The sequence below is a fragment of the Rhinolophus sinicus genome, chromosome 15 (genome assembly GCF_057876585.1).
Source record: "Rhinolophus sinicus isolate RSI-liver-muscle chromosome 15, RSI-T2T, whole genome shotgun sequence".
Lineage (NCBI taxonomy): Eukaryota > Metazoa > Chordata > Mammalia > Chiroptera > Rhinolophidae > Rhinolophus > Rhinolophus sinicus.
In genome coordinates, this window is record NC_142515.1 from 33,233,600 (window position 1) to 33,247,259 (window position 13,660).

The 13,660-nt window shown below is 45.8% G+C and overlaps 1 protein-coding gene across 11 annotated transcripts in view; it reads left to right on the forward strand.

Moving 5' to 3' along the window:
- The first annotated feature begins 3,142 nt into the window (after nucleotides 1–3,142).
- SGMS1 (sphingomyelin synthase 1) overlaps nucleotides 3,143–13,660 on the forward strand; it is a 253,582-nt gene continuing 243,064 nt past the window's right edge. For all 11 annotated transcript variants that reach the window (XM_019738682.3, XM_088791977.1, XM_074339421.2 and 8 more), the window contains exon 1: nucleotides 3,143–3,281. The gene's annotated coding sequence lies outside the window, so the exon portion shown is untranslated. The remainder of the gene's footprint in view (nucleotides 3,282–13,660) is intronic.

The following is a 13,660-nucleotide window of genomic DNA, read 5'->3' on the forward strand; positions in this document are numbered from 1 at the left end:
GTACTGGAAAGCAAATTAGATTGGGAGCTCAATGCAAAGAAAGCAGAATTTGGAATTGAGAGGAACTAAGCCATGGCCCTTGGAAATGGTGAGAAAGACAGAGAACTCAAAAGGGGTTTGTGGGTGCTATGACTGTGTTTCTCATTGTCCCCAAATGTTGTCAGAAGTTTGCTTCGGATCCCACTACTGCCACCAAATCTGTTAAAAAACAAAATTCAGCAGAATGAATTTAAAGATCAAATTGGCTTTATTCAACAATTCATTAATCACGCAGCATCCCATCTGCAGCATCCCATCTACGTAGCAAACAGAGAGGAACTCTGACGAATTGTACTAAATGGAAGGCTTTTATAGGCAGGTGGAGGTGGGAAAAGAAAGTTTCTAACAAAGAGAGGATTGTTTCAGGCAAGGTCATCTTTCTTTGGGGGAAGGATGGGGGTCTATCATGCAGATGACTTCATTAGTGCTGATCAGGTAATTCCAGAGTAACTGGTTAAAAGTCACATTCCTGGGAGAGGCTGAAACTGCTATTAAGGTATTAAGCTTTGGTTTGCTGATATGGGGCTTAGCATAGTGATTTAATTTTGGGTCTATTGTTTCTTTAACACTATATTGCTCTTTAGGAGTTATTTTATGAAACTGGAATAAAATAGAAATAGGTTTATACTTTGCATTTTTCCTGAGTAATATTGTATATAGTCTTAAAATTACTCATGGAAAACAATTTTAAAAGTTCATTATGAAGTTTCAAACATATAGAAAATTAGAAAAAATACATTACAATGAGCACCCTAGAAAAATCACTTACAGTCAAGAACTATTAATACTTTGAAAAACTTAGTTCACCTTTATATTTTTTGGGGGGCATTTTAAAGTAAATTTAAAGACTCCTTGACACAAGTCGACACCAGATACTTCAACCTTTTTTTTTTTTTTCTTAGGACATCCAAAATTTACTGGACAGTGTATAAATAGTACTCCAGAGAAACCAGCCTGCAGTTTTCTGGCACTCCCTTAGTTAGAAAAATTTACGTTATAAGAAAGTAAGCCTCTTTGACCTCTTTTGTGCAAACTGAGGAAAATAGTAGGGGTACTATGATTCACAGAGCCTTACCCTCAGTACACACTCAAAACCCGTAGTTGAATTGAATTTCAGTTATTAGTTTAAAGCCCTATGTGACAAATGCACGTTCTCAATCTGCCTCAGCAGTATAGTGTCATGGGCTGATGAAGCCAGAAAAGTCTGAATGGAGGGCACGATAAGCCTACACTGAGGCAGACTGCCTTGGTCTGACTTCCCCACTGCTTACTGTCTTTTAGGGTCAAATACGTAAAATTTCAATGCCTCATTTATAAAGTGGGCCGCCCTGAGGCATAGTTGAAATAAAGTAAAATGTCTACCAGAACCACTTGGAGGGCTTGTTAAAGAGAATACAGGATCCCACCCTTAGTTCCCACTCTGTAAGTCTGGAATTTTGCATTTCTAACAAATTCTCCTGTGATGGTGGCATGGCTGGTCCTAGAGGGACCTCAAATGCTTCAGTGGCAGGAGCTCCATAAATATTCACTATTAATAAATATCACCATCCAAACTGTCCTCCGGAAGGGGCTGTGGGACATTGCACCGCAGGGAAGAGGGTCGGACTCTGTCCAGATGTTTCTGCCATCGCATTACGCCTCTTCTGCAGGGAACAGGTTAGAAAAACGAGGCAGCTGGAGCAGCGGACCCCTTTCTCCAACTTCCACTTCTAAGGAAAAGCAGTGGCCATCCGCCCCCGGAGTGTGCCTTCCGCATTTCACAGCCGTTTGCTCCTTGCCTGGAGGGAGCCTGTCCTGCTGGCAAGCCTAGGGCCACTGCAGCGACTCCAGCGCCCCAGGTGGGTCGAGGCAGGTACCGAGCTGAGGCTAGACCCTGAGGGAGGGCGTGGCGGGGAGAAAGGCGCTCTGCTCCAGTAGCAGCAGCTCTCAGGTCTGTTCCGATTTCTCGCGGCCCCAAGGCGGGGCGGAAGATGGCTGCCCGAAGCGCCGTGGACAGTCACGTGTCACGGCGATACCGCCCCGCGCCCCCTCCCCCGCTCGTCGAGTCCCTTTTCCCGTGGGAGGCACAGCTCCGGGCTGCCACTCGGGTGCCGCACAGTCAGGCCAGGAAGGCAGGGCACCACGACGGAAGGCCAGCTTTCCCTGCCGGCTACCCCTAACTCCGGTGCCGGGGTCCGGCTCTGGGAGTCGAGGAAAACCTTCCTTCGGGCAACCTGCACCAGGTCGGGCTGCTGGGCATGCGCAGTGTTTCCATTCAACCGCGACCGCTCTCCGGGTTTTCCCGGCAACCTGGAGGGGCCAGTGTGAGGTGGGGCCCGGAGGGGGCGGGGCGGCCCTGACGCGACCTCAGTCTTAACCGCACAGATTACAGCTGGTCCGGCCTTCCCAGCGGTGACTGGCTTCGCGGGGTGGCCCCGCAAGGCGGCTTTTTTGCTTTTGGTGTGGCAGTCTGTAGCGTCTTAGGTCCGTCCCCTTTTAATAAACGATCAATCGGGAATGAATCACAAGTGTCGCAGCTGTTAGGTTTGGTAGGGGAGAGAATCCTACCAAACTCGCAAAACTCGAGCCCCAGAGCCCGGGCCCCAGCTGGCCGAGTTTGCGTTCTCTGTTCGGACCAGCTGCAGCTCTCCAACGCTCCCGCTCTGCCCCAAATGGCACACCGCCTCTGATCGTGAAACTCGGCTCCCGTCTGGCCTCCGTAAACGGCCCTCTAAAAATGTGCAAGCGGGGCTTTTCTGGTCGTTGGGGCAAACACTCGCCTCCCGAGCTTCCAATTACTTGAAAGTAAAAGAAAAGGGCCCAAACCCCAATTGCCCCTTGCTGCATAGCCCGGTCCGGTTCCCCCTAGGTCCCGGGATGTGCTCCCCGCGGACCCCGCCTACCCGCCCCGCCCTCCCGGCCGCGGAGAACACCCGGAGGAGCGGATTCGCGTCGCGCGGGAAGCCGGGCCGGTTCGGGCAGCGGACTGGGCATGCTCCGCAGCCCGGGAGGCTCTCGGTGGCAAGTCGGAAGCGTTCGCACCAGGGAGGCAGCTGCCGGGGCAGCGGCGGCGGCGGCGGCGGCGGGCAGGACGGGAGTGGGAAGGGTTGGCCAGGGAAGGCTGCTCTCCGCTTGCGCCCGGCGAGTCGGCCAGAGAGCGCGATCCGGTTACGAAGCCTTGACGCTGCCCTGCCCCGGATTTCATTCCACGGCTGGGGGGCTCGGCGAGCGGAATTCCGGCGGCTGCCGCGACTCCGGTGCAAGTGAGTCGTGGGGCCGGGGAAGAAAGCCGATCTCGAGGGGCCGATAGGACATAGGACGCGCGCCCCACGGGCCTGGACTGACGCCGGGGAGCGGAGTGCGGGCAGCGGGAGGCGAGGGGGCGTGAGCGCAGCCCGCGCGGTGTCGCGCGCGTACCTGGCGGGCACTCCCCCCGCCCCGCCGCTTCAGGGGGGTAGTAGGCGCAGGGGCGGTCTGGCGGCCGAAATCAGGGCTTGGAGGGGGCAGGCCGCCCGCGGGGCTCCCTGATCAAGTTGGGGTGAGATGGCGGAGGCGTCGGTGGGCACCTTTTCAGAGGTGCTGCGTGCGGGCTGGAAGGCTGCCTAGAGTCAGATTGGGGCGAGCGGGCGGTGGCGGGGCTAAAGAACCGGGAGACGAGTCGCCTTCAAGCACTAGCCCGGCCGGGGTCCGAAGACCCGCAGGGACCGACCCCAAATCACGGCCCCACCCCCACGTCCCGGGCGGTGGCGTGACAGTTGGTACCTCGGTGCCAGATGGCAGCCGGCCAGGCGCCCAGGGTTTCGGGATCCCCCTTTCCCCTCAATAACTGTGCTGGTAGGACCCCCTTCCCTAAGGAGCAAGCTCCCTTCCCCAGAATGCGAATGAGTCTCCAGGTAAGGAGAGGCTCTGAGATCCCTCGGGGCTGCTCCTGCCGGATGAGGGTGTTTAGAGGTAAGGCCTGGAGGAGCCATGGGCGCAGCCAGGAACTGGATAGTCTCTCCAGGACGGGACTCTCTCCATGAGTGAGGGGTCCCCTCGATTCCGAGGCGACTTGTCAAGGGCAGAGCTGCGGTAGAAGCGGCTGTGTGTCTCCCCCACCGTATTAACCCAGACTGGGGTTTGAAGCTTCTGATGGGCCGAGTAAGTGTCCTAGTCCAGCTAACGGATTCAGCCTGGCACGTTCTGATTAACGCTTGTTCCCCTCTTGGGGGACACGAGTAAATATCAGGACAAGGGATGCCGTGACCCCAAGGAGTGATAAGCATCCATGCAGGTGCTTCTCAGATTTTTCTTTTCACCTTCAAACAGTACAGACTTAAGTGGTACACGCTTTGAAACCAAGAGTGAAGACTGTTCTCTGAAAGGGAAGTTTATTTCCTGTTATGGGGCCTGCCTCTCTTGACATTTATCTTCCTGGACCTTTAAAGCTGTTTGGACAGGTTATTTTGCTTTCAGATTTGGGGGAGGGTTTGTGTGTGTTTCTGATTGGCTGCCCGGATGTAGAAGTGTTAAGTGCCTGTCATGGTGTGCTGTGAATTCCCCCACGCTTCCTGGTACTGGGGGTTGAACATTTAGGGGGGCTGAGTGGGCAGAAAGAGAGGAGTGGGACTGATGACGTACCAACGGGATGGGAGTTGTCTAGGGCCGCCCAGAGGTAACGGGCCGGTGGCTGTTTTGGCCTGTGCAGAAGGGTGTTTCTTTGGTCGAGGTGTAAGATATCCACAGAAGAAGTCAGGCGGGGGATGGGTCCCTGTCTGGTCAGTGCTCCAAGGGAAGCCCAGGGATGTTTGGTGATTCAGCAGGTGGCAGCCTTCCAGCTCTGAAGCCATGCCTTGGCCACGCAAGCCAGCAGCAGCAGCAGCAGCAGCAGCAGCTTGTGCCTGTTGTTGGAGGCTCCAGCTTTGAGGGAACCTCCAGGAGCTAGCTGCCTTCTGCCTGTAGCAGCTCACTTGCATTCTATTTAGGTTGGAGGCCCTGGTCTTTTGGATTTCTTCACTGCTTCTCTTAAACTATGTAGCACGGTTGTTTAGTCTCTCCAGTTCTGGGACCTGCTGGATAGCAGGAGGTGGCAGCTGCCACCATGTACAGTTTAAGTAGTTATTTTGCAGAAAATGCTAGCAATATGTAAAGCAGAGAAAGTCTTTTCCTTTTATTTCTGTGTCAGAGATTACAAGTTTACATTTTTAATAAAATAGTAAGATGTGTCTCTGCAATTATTTAGTGAGGTATTTCAAATATAAGAAAGCATTTCTTTAAAAAAATTAATTCAAGGGATGGATTAAACTGACATTAAGGGACACAGTTATTAAAAATCTCTCATTCATTGGCAGCTCCCTAGCATCTTCACAGTGCCTAACTTGTAGACTCGGTAAATGTTTATTTAGCTGAAATTTAAAAATGTTTTTGTCACAGAAGATTGTCAGCAAGTTTTGACACTTAAATAACCTTGTATGTTTTTATACGCCAGAATTGCCTGTGTTGACCATAAATATTAGATTTTAGCTGAAAAACTCAACTCTTTTACTTTTTCCCCCCTGGTTAAGTCTCTTAATTTCCAAATTGTGGCAGATCCTGCACTTCAGCTGGAAAATCATGTGTATGTTTTTATGACGTATCTTATGAAAATCTAAAGGATTCCTATATATAGCTGTCATACATTTTTTTAAAAAACTGTTTAAAAAAATTTTTTATAAAAGGACGCCTGCTGCATAGCAAATATGTTTTATTTACAAAACTTAATTTTATATGAAGCATTTCAGGAAAACTCTGGAATTCCCAAAACTTTACCATCCAATGAAAAGTGCTGGTGTAGAAAAGACAAAATAATGTTTTGGGAATTAAAAATTCTGGAATGTTTGCATAGGGGGATAATCTCCCCAGTGTTTGGGGATGCATGAATTTGGCCAGCTCATTCTGCATTTTACCTTAGCTATTCTGCTCCTTCCTCCATTTGTTGAGCTGTTTCTTCTTCCCTTAAAGACATGCTTTCCTGGCATGGGCTTGCTTATGTAAAGCTGCTGCTATAAGGATCTGTTGCATTTTCTTACATAAATTTAATCAATGGGAATTTTTCTTTTCTGACTGTCCCATATACTTTCCCGCTGTTCGATGGCCCTTGGAAAAAGCTGTGGCTAGTGTGTATTTGTGGGGACATGACAGATTATTTTTTTGGATGGTAGCTACAGCCACAGCAGTTTCTCCTGGAAGACCTGTTATGGCATGCCTGGTCTTAAGAATTTTGGAATTTCTGATAAAGGCTCTTGGTCAGGAATATAAATGGTAATTTATCATCTATCACCTACCAAGAATTTTGGCTGTAAAGTGTATAACTGTAATCAGCTATGTAATCACCATAGGACCATATTTCAGATCAGCCTGTTTGGATGGGGGAGTTGGGAAGCAGCGTTGGATGTGGGGATGCAAGAGTGAAGAAGGGGAAGGGCTAGTGGGTGGTGTCGTGGTTTTGTAACTGTGACTTCTGGTTTCAATAAAATGGAATTGAATGGCTGATTGACTAGGGCTCAGTCTCCACTCAAGTGCTCTGCTTCCCTCCCCAGTCCTCTTAACGTCCACAAATAAACACACCATGCACACTTATGAGGTGTGATAAAACAATATGGTGAATGTTTAAATAAAAATTATTACAGTAAAAGACACATTGCCATCAATCCCCCCTCAAAACACTCCCCCTCACTTCAAACACACTTATCCCATCATTCTTGCAACTTTCTGAAGCTGTTCTGGAAGTCCTCTTTTGTGAGTGTCTTTAGTTGAGCTGTTATGACTACCTCAGTGTCCTGAATCATTTTGACTTTGGGGAAGAGCCGTAAGTCACACATTGCCAGATCTGGTGAATAAGGTGGATGAGGACACACTCATCCATGTTTTTATTTGACAGAAATTGCCATATGCCAGAAGCAATGTGTGACACAGAGCGTTGTCATGATGGAGGATGATTTACAGCACACTTTCAAACACACCGTCTCTCAACCGTAGCTAACACCCAACTGACTGCACTGACCAAGCTGAAACTTGTCACTCACTGTTACTAAGGTTCAACGTGCAGCTTTCCATCTTGAAGATTCCTGCCTTTCCGTTGCATGGTACTCTGCAGCAGCATTCACTGTATTTTTTTATTACAATGGAAAGAACGTAGACACACAGTTCCACACAAACATACTAAAAAGAGACGCAGACACAGACACAGACGTGGACACACAGCCCCCTTTGCTAAAAGCCGAGAACCCCAGCTTCTTTTTAAATATTAGTATGTCAAAGAGGGAAAATTCAGAGCTCAGTAGCAGGTTGGATTCTGGGGGTTTGAAATCACCCCAAGCTTGTATTTAAGAAAGATTCTTCCCCCCCACCCCCAACCTTTTCCCTTGCCTGCAAACCTGCTTGGGCTTTACCTGAAGTAACCATTGTATACAGTAGAGTGGACATTTAGAGATAGCTTTAGTAGTTTTTAGCTTTCAGACTTCTGGTACTGGGGATTAAGTTAACATTACTTACTTTTTGGCACAAAATCCTCTCCTTGTACAATGCTTCTTTCTTCTTTTATTTTTTTCTCCTTTTTTTTCCCCACTCCCATTCCCTTCTCTGCCAGAGGAGCCTCCTCTGCTGTATTGGATATGTTCTTTGGTAGGTCCATGTCCATGTAAAAGATGTCACGTTATTTTGTGCATGTTTTCAGTTTACATAAGTGGTACTGTGCTGTAGCTTTCATTCAGTTTCCTTTTCATTCAACATTAAAACATTTTATTATGGAAAATTTCGGGTATTCATAAAAGTCGGAAGAATTTTGTTCAATATTTTATTTGTGAGATCTATGTTAGTGTAGATTTACCTAGTGCTTTGCTGTGACTGCTGCTTTGTACGGCTGGCCTGTTGTGTACCCACTACTTGTACTTTCCCCTGTCTCTAGTGATGGACACTTAGCTCACCTCCACTCCTGCCACCATGAGCAGAGCTGTGATGAATATCCTGTGGCGTTCTCTTAATTTGTGTGAGAATTATGTCTGGGGTAGTGGTTCTCACAGTGGTCCATACTTAGAGGCAGCATCGGTATCACCTGGGAGCTGTTAGAAATGCAGATTCTCAGGCCCCGACCTAGACCTTCCCAATCAGAAACCCCGGTGGCAGACCACATCAATCTGTGTTTTAACATGGGCAACCTGGAAATTCTGAATCATGGGAAAGTTTGAGAACCACTGCTCTAAGGATATACACCCGGAATGGCTGCGTAAAAGAGAACAAGCACACCGGTTTTTACTAAACACTACCAAGTTACTCTCCAGTGTTGCCGATTGGGTTGACACTCCCACATCAGTGCGTGAGGGTTCCTGATTCCCCCATCTTCGTTCGCTAGGGTTGGTATTAAACATCTTTCTAATTTTACCAATATTTGATGGCTATAAAGTGGCATCTCACTTTTTAAATGCGAATTTATTAGTGAATTTGAGCATCTTTTAATATATTTGTTAGGTATTACAGTATCTTTGCCCAGCTTTCGTCTGTTTTTCTAATGTATTGATTTGCAGATGTTTCTTGCATATTCTCTATACTAATCTTATTCGGCCATCTGTCAACTTTGTCAATGGTAACTTTCAGGAATTTTCAGTTTTGATATAGCCCCAGTCCATTACTTTTTGCCTTATGTTGCACTTTAGGAGTCTTAAGATGTTCTTCCTTACTCCAAGATTACAAAGATACTCTATATTTTGTTCTAACAGCTTTCTAGTTATCTTTCACCATGAGGGCTTTCATCTCTTTGAGGATTTTCATGTATAACATAAAGAAGGAATCTAGCTTTATTTTTTCCTTTCCATTTTGTGAGCCAATTTCCCCCAAATTACCTATTAAACATGTTCTTTTTCTAATATATATATATATATATATATATATATATATATATATATTGGATATATATATATATTTTGGGCAGCATTCTTTATCTTACATTAGGTTCCCACATGTGCACTCTGAGTCTATTTCTTCAATTTTATTAAGAATTATAATTTACGTATGGTAAACTACGTCCATTTAAAATATACAATTTGGTGAATTTTGACAGATGTACGTACCTATGAAACCACTGCAACCAAGATATAAAGTGTTTTCATCACCCTCACACTTCCCGTGGGCCCGCTGCCTTCCATCCTTATATTTGTCCCCACGCTCAGGCAACCACCGATCTGCTTTCTGCCACTGTAGATTAGTGTGCATTGTCTATAATTTTATATACATGAAACCATGTGTCGGATTCCTCTCATTCAACATACAGACCTTTTGAATCTTTTTTTAAATTGTGGTAAAATAGACATAACATATTTATCATTCAATCATTTTAAATGTGCAGTTCAGCTACATTAAGTACATTCCCATTGTTGTGCAGCCATCACCACTGTCAAGCTCCAGAACTTTTCCCCCACCCCAAACTGAAACAAACTCAACATAATGATTTTGAGATTCTTCATGGGGGTCTGTTTTTGAGTTCTTTGTTCTGCTACAGTCATCTGTCTGTTTCTATGCCAAAGTATTTTTATTATTATAGCTCTGCTGTGTGTCTTATATGGCAGGGTGAGCCCCTCATTTGCTTTTCTTTTTCAGATCTTAGTTCTTTGTGGACCTCTGTTTTTCCATATACATTTTGGAATGCTTGTCAAGTTCTCAAAAAAGTCCTGGAAATGTGATTGGCATTGCGCTGAATGTGTAGTCTAATATTGGAATCCTATCTATGAACATGGTTATCGTCCCATCTTTTAAAAATGACTTTTAATAGAGTTTAAAATTGTCTCTTTCATGGTAACAGTTTTTACAAAGTTACTTTGAGGAGAATTTGAGTCTGGGCTTCTTAGTCTGAACCTTAGAGGAAGGCCGAGTGGGGGCTTTGGGGACAGATCTTGTTTCAATCTTGGTTCTCTGTTCACTATCCTTGAGTGAATGAGGCAAGTTACTCACTTTTTATAGCCCTGGTCCTTCCTCACTCAAATGGGATACCAAGAGCCTCCCCTGGGAGGCTGCTGAGGGGTTTCAAGGAGATAATGTAGGAGAGTCAGGTAGTATAGATCTTGAAATAGAGCTCCTGTTCAGTGAATGTTGGTGTAATAATACCCGAGTGCTGGCTTTAAATAGCATAAACTTCATACTTTTGTTCTGCTTCTCAGGGATTGATAACTAAGAAGTGTGAGAAAAGCAAAGTGAATAAGCCAACCAATTAACCGTGTAACACTCTCTGCGTCTATATATGCAAGCCTATGCTTCTACCTAGTTCTGTGGGGCTTCACAAAGTATGGATAATTCCAAAGAATTTTACAGTCCAGTGGGGAAGAAAAGGCTAATATACAAGGAACAATTAGAGAAATCTATGTGACAGATGGTATATAATTAGGGGTTAAGTGGTGCAATGTCAGGGGAGTTATAAGAAAGAGAGGAATGCTGCTCTGTGAGAGATTTGGCTTGACTTGGGTAGAATTAGATTAGGGGGAGTGGAGGGGATGGAGAAACCAAGTATAATTAGCATTTCTGCCAGGGGTTTGGGAGCCTAGTATTGAACCCTGTGTCAGTGGAGTTTGTGCCTAAATTTAAGTGCCTTAAAAATCATTGCTTTGGGATCAGTAATAACAAATGGCTAGTAGATGCTTAGATAACTATCGTGTTTCCCCGAAAATAAGACCGGGTCTTATATCAATTTTTGCTCCAAAAGATGCATTAGGGCTTATGTTCAGGGGACGTCATCCTGAAAAATCATACTATGGCTTATTTTCCTGTTAGGTCGTATTTTTGGGGAAACACGGTAGTAGGTCTCTGTCATATAGTTCAGTGGGTAAGAGCACTGACTCTGGAGCTGGAGTGCAGGGATTCAGATCTAGGCCTTATCATTTAGGAGCTGTGGGACCATACACAAATTCTGTAAACCTATGCCTTAATTCCCTAACCCTCGTGGGTAGGTGTAGTAACAGCAGGTCCCTACAGGGTTGTGGTGAGGACTACCTAAATTAACATTTGTTGGACACTTAGTTCCTGGCACAAGGGAATCACAGTATAAATGTTAGCTTTTCTTATGAGTGCTTTTGTTAATATTCATTGTGTTTCTCCTGCATCTCCTTCGGCCTTATGCCCCAGAGTTGGATGGCTTTCGTCCCGAGAGACCTGTTGGAGGCACAGTCCTGTGGAGTGGGCTTTCTTTGCACCTTGCCAGGCCTGTGGTGGGCGCTCACATTGTAGACTAAACACGTACATGCTTGACAGACACAGGGCCAGGTGCCATCTCTGTCAGTCCTGGGTGTCCTCAGTGGATAGAAGAGGTCAGGTCGTGAGCACGCAGGAAGCAAGTTCTATTTTGCTCTATTCCTGGTTCTGAGTCGACCTTTTGACAATGATGTAGTAAACCGTGGGGATTCACATTTGTTGAAGGCTTCCTGCATGCCAGACAGTGTCTAAGCTCTTGACCCTTGCGACAGTCTTAGGAGATGAGTATTATTATTATTATCCCCTTTTTTAGAGCTGAGGAGAGTGGGGCACAAGTGATTTGCCCAACACAGTAGAAGGAGTGCCCTGAAGGAGAGTAGTGTTTGGGGCCTTTGCCAGTTGGCAAAAATGACCAGAGTAGGTGCTGTTGGTGGAGAGCCATCATCATTACATAAAGAGTTGTGAAACAGGGTAGCCCAGCAGGGTATTCCCACGACCTTGGAGGTTTATCAGCCTACGCAGATGGTTCTCAAATTTCACAAATTTCAGCGTGTATCAGAATCACGTGGTGGCTCCTTGAAATGGCCCACCCCCACCAGACTTTCTGAGGCGAGTAGCTTGGGGTAGGGCTTGGCAGTTTACTTATCTAACATGTTCCCAGATGCTGCTGGTGCTGCTGGTCTAGACATCACTCTTGGAGAACTGCGGCCATAAGCGATGCATTAGTGAGGTGCTGGCGCTTCCCACTTCTGGTTACAGTCAGGTAAGATGATTTCAGACTCAGAAATGTAAAATACTTTCACCTCATGAAATAAAAACTGAACTCACATGGCCCTGTTTATCAGGGCCAGCAGAGGAATGTCTGAGCTAGTGCAGAGTAGAAGTTTGCTTTCCATCCCTCCCATTGTTTCTGACTTGGCTACGATGGGTAATAACCCAGGGTGGAGAGAAAATTTGGCAATGCAAGTCAAAACTCATTAGAAGCATGAAGTGCCATCTAATGCATTTCGTCTTAGGAAGATGCCCTGGTTTGTTTTCATTTTGTTTATTTTCTGTCCTTCCCACCCCCTGCCACAGGCACAAAAAAACATTGTGTTTACTATTTATCCTTTATTTAGGTACAGAGAAATTACAAGTGTATGAAGCTAGTCTGACAGTGGAGAGGTAGAAGATAATTTTATTTGACTGGGTTAATTGTAGTAGAAAAATGTATGTTTGCAGGAAGGCACTTTAAAAAAGAAAAGAAAAAAGGTAAAATAGCCATCATGTGCCCAAGCTTAGTACAGGACCTACACATACGAAGCCCTCAAGAGTGTGAATTGCTGTCATTACAGCAAAAGTTTTCTGTTTTGTCGTTGAGGTTGCATTTTTCCCATCTGAACAGTGTTACACACAAAACTGTGGAATGAGACATTTTTAGAGTTGAAAGATTTTGTGGGAAATTGGGAAAGATTTTGTGGGAAATTGGGACTTAGAATTCACTCAGAGGACAACATACAAGTAAGTTGGATTTGGGAAGAAACTTTGGTGCAGATTTCCCTGTGCTAGTTGTCGGGATTCTCCTGTGACCCTGGCAACCAGGAATAGCTCGTTTCCTTGGTTAGCGGATGTGGAGGGGCAAGAGGGGATGGGAGGATTGCTAAGGAAAGATGGGGAAGGCCAAAGAGGCCTGTTCACATATGTGAGAGGCCTCAAGTCTGGCCTTTTTATAACCCGAGTTTACAACGGCAGTAAACACGTGCTAAGGGTCTGCTGTGGGCTAGACCCCCTGTTAAGCCTTGAGATACAGATATGAGTGAAATGGAGTCTAGGTCCTTGAAGGCTTAGCCGGGCAGACAGACACGTTCACAGGTAAATGCCGTCACCGTGTAGTGAGTGCAGCTACACATGAAGCCCCTGGGGGCAGGGGTGGGCTGGATAGAGAAGTTTACCTGCTCCAGGTTCCCTATGTAACAGAACACGTGAGAAGGTAACTGATACCATAGGTTAGTGTAGATGACACTGGAAGTGGTTTTTTTTGTTTGTTTGTTTTTGCGGTTTCCATTTTTAGTGAGATAACTCTGACAGCAGAGAGGAAACTAGGAAGACGCCTGCTCTAAGTGGTCAGCCAGCAGAGGAGAATAGGGAACTGGAACTGTACTTCAGAACCACTTAGGAAGTCATAGGGAACACTTGACAGTTTACTTTTTTTGTCTTTAAAAAATGTGGCTAAATTTTAGCTATCTCCTAGGAATGCAAAACCTGGAAGATTAATGACTTTCTATATTTAAGGTAAATCAGCCTTTTAAAGAAAGACTTTATTAAAAACAAAGTTTTATTTTATTGCCTCTCAACTTTGGCAAAGTGTGAAATTCCACTTTCAATTTTGTTTTCAGTGGTTTGCTTTTCTCATTTTCTTTGTCCTCCATTTTCCTTCTCTTTTTTCTCTCCCTTTTCCCCTTCCCCCCTTCCT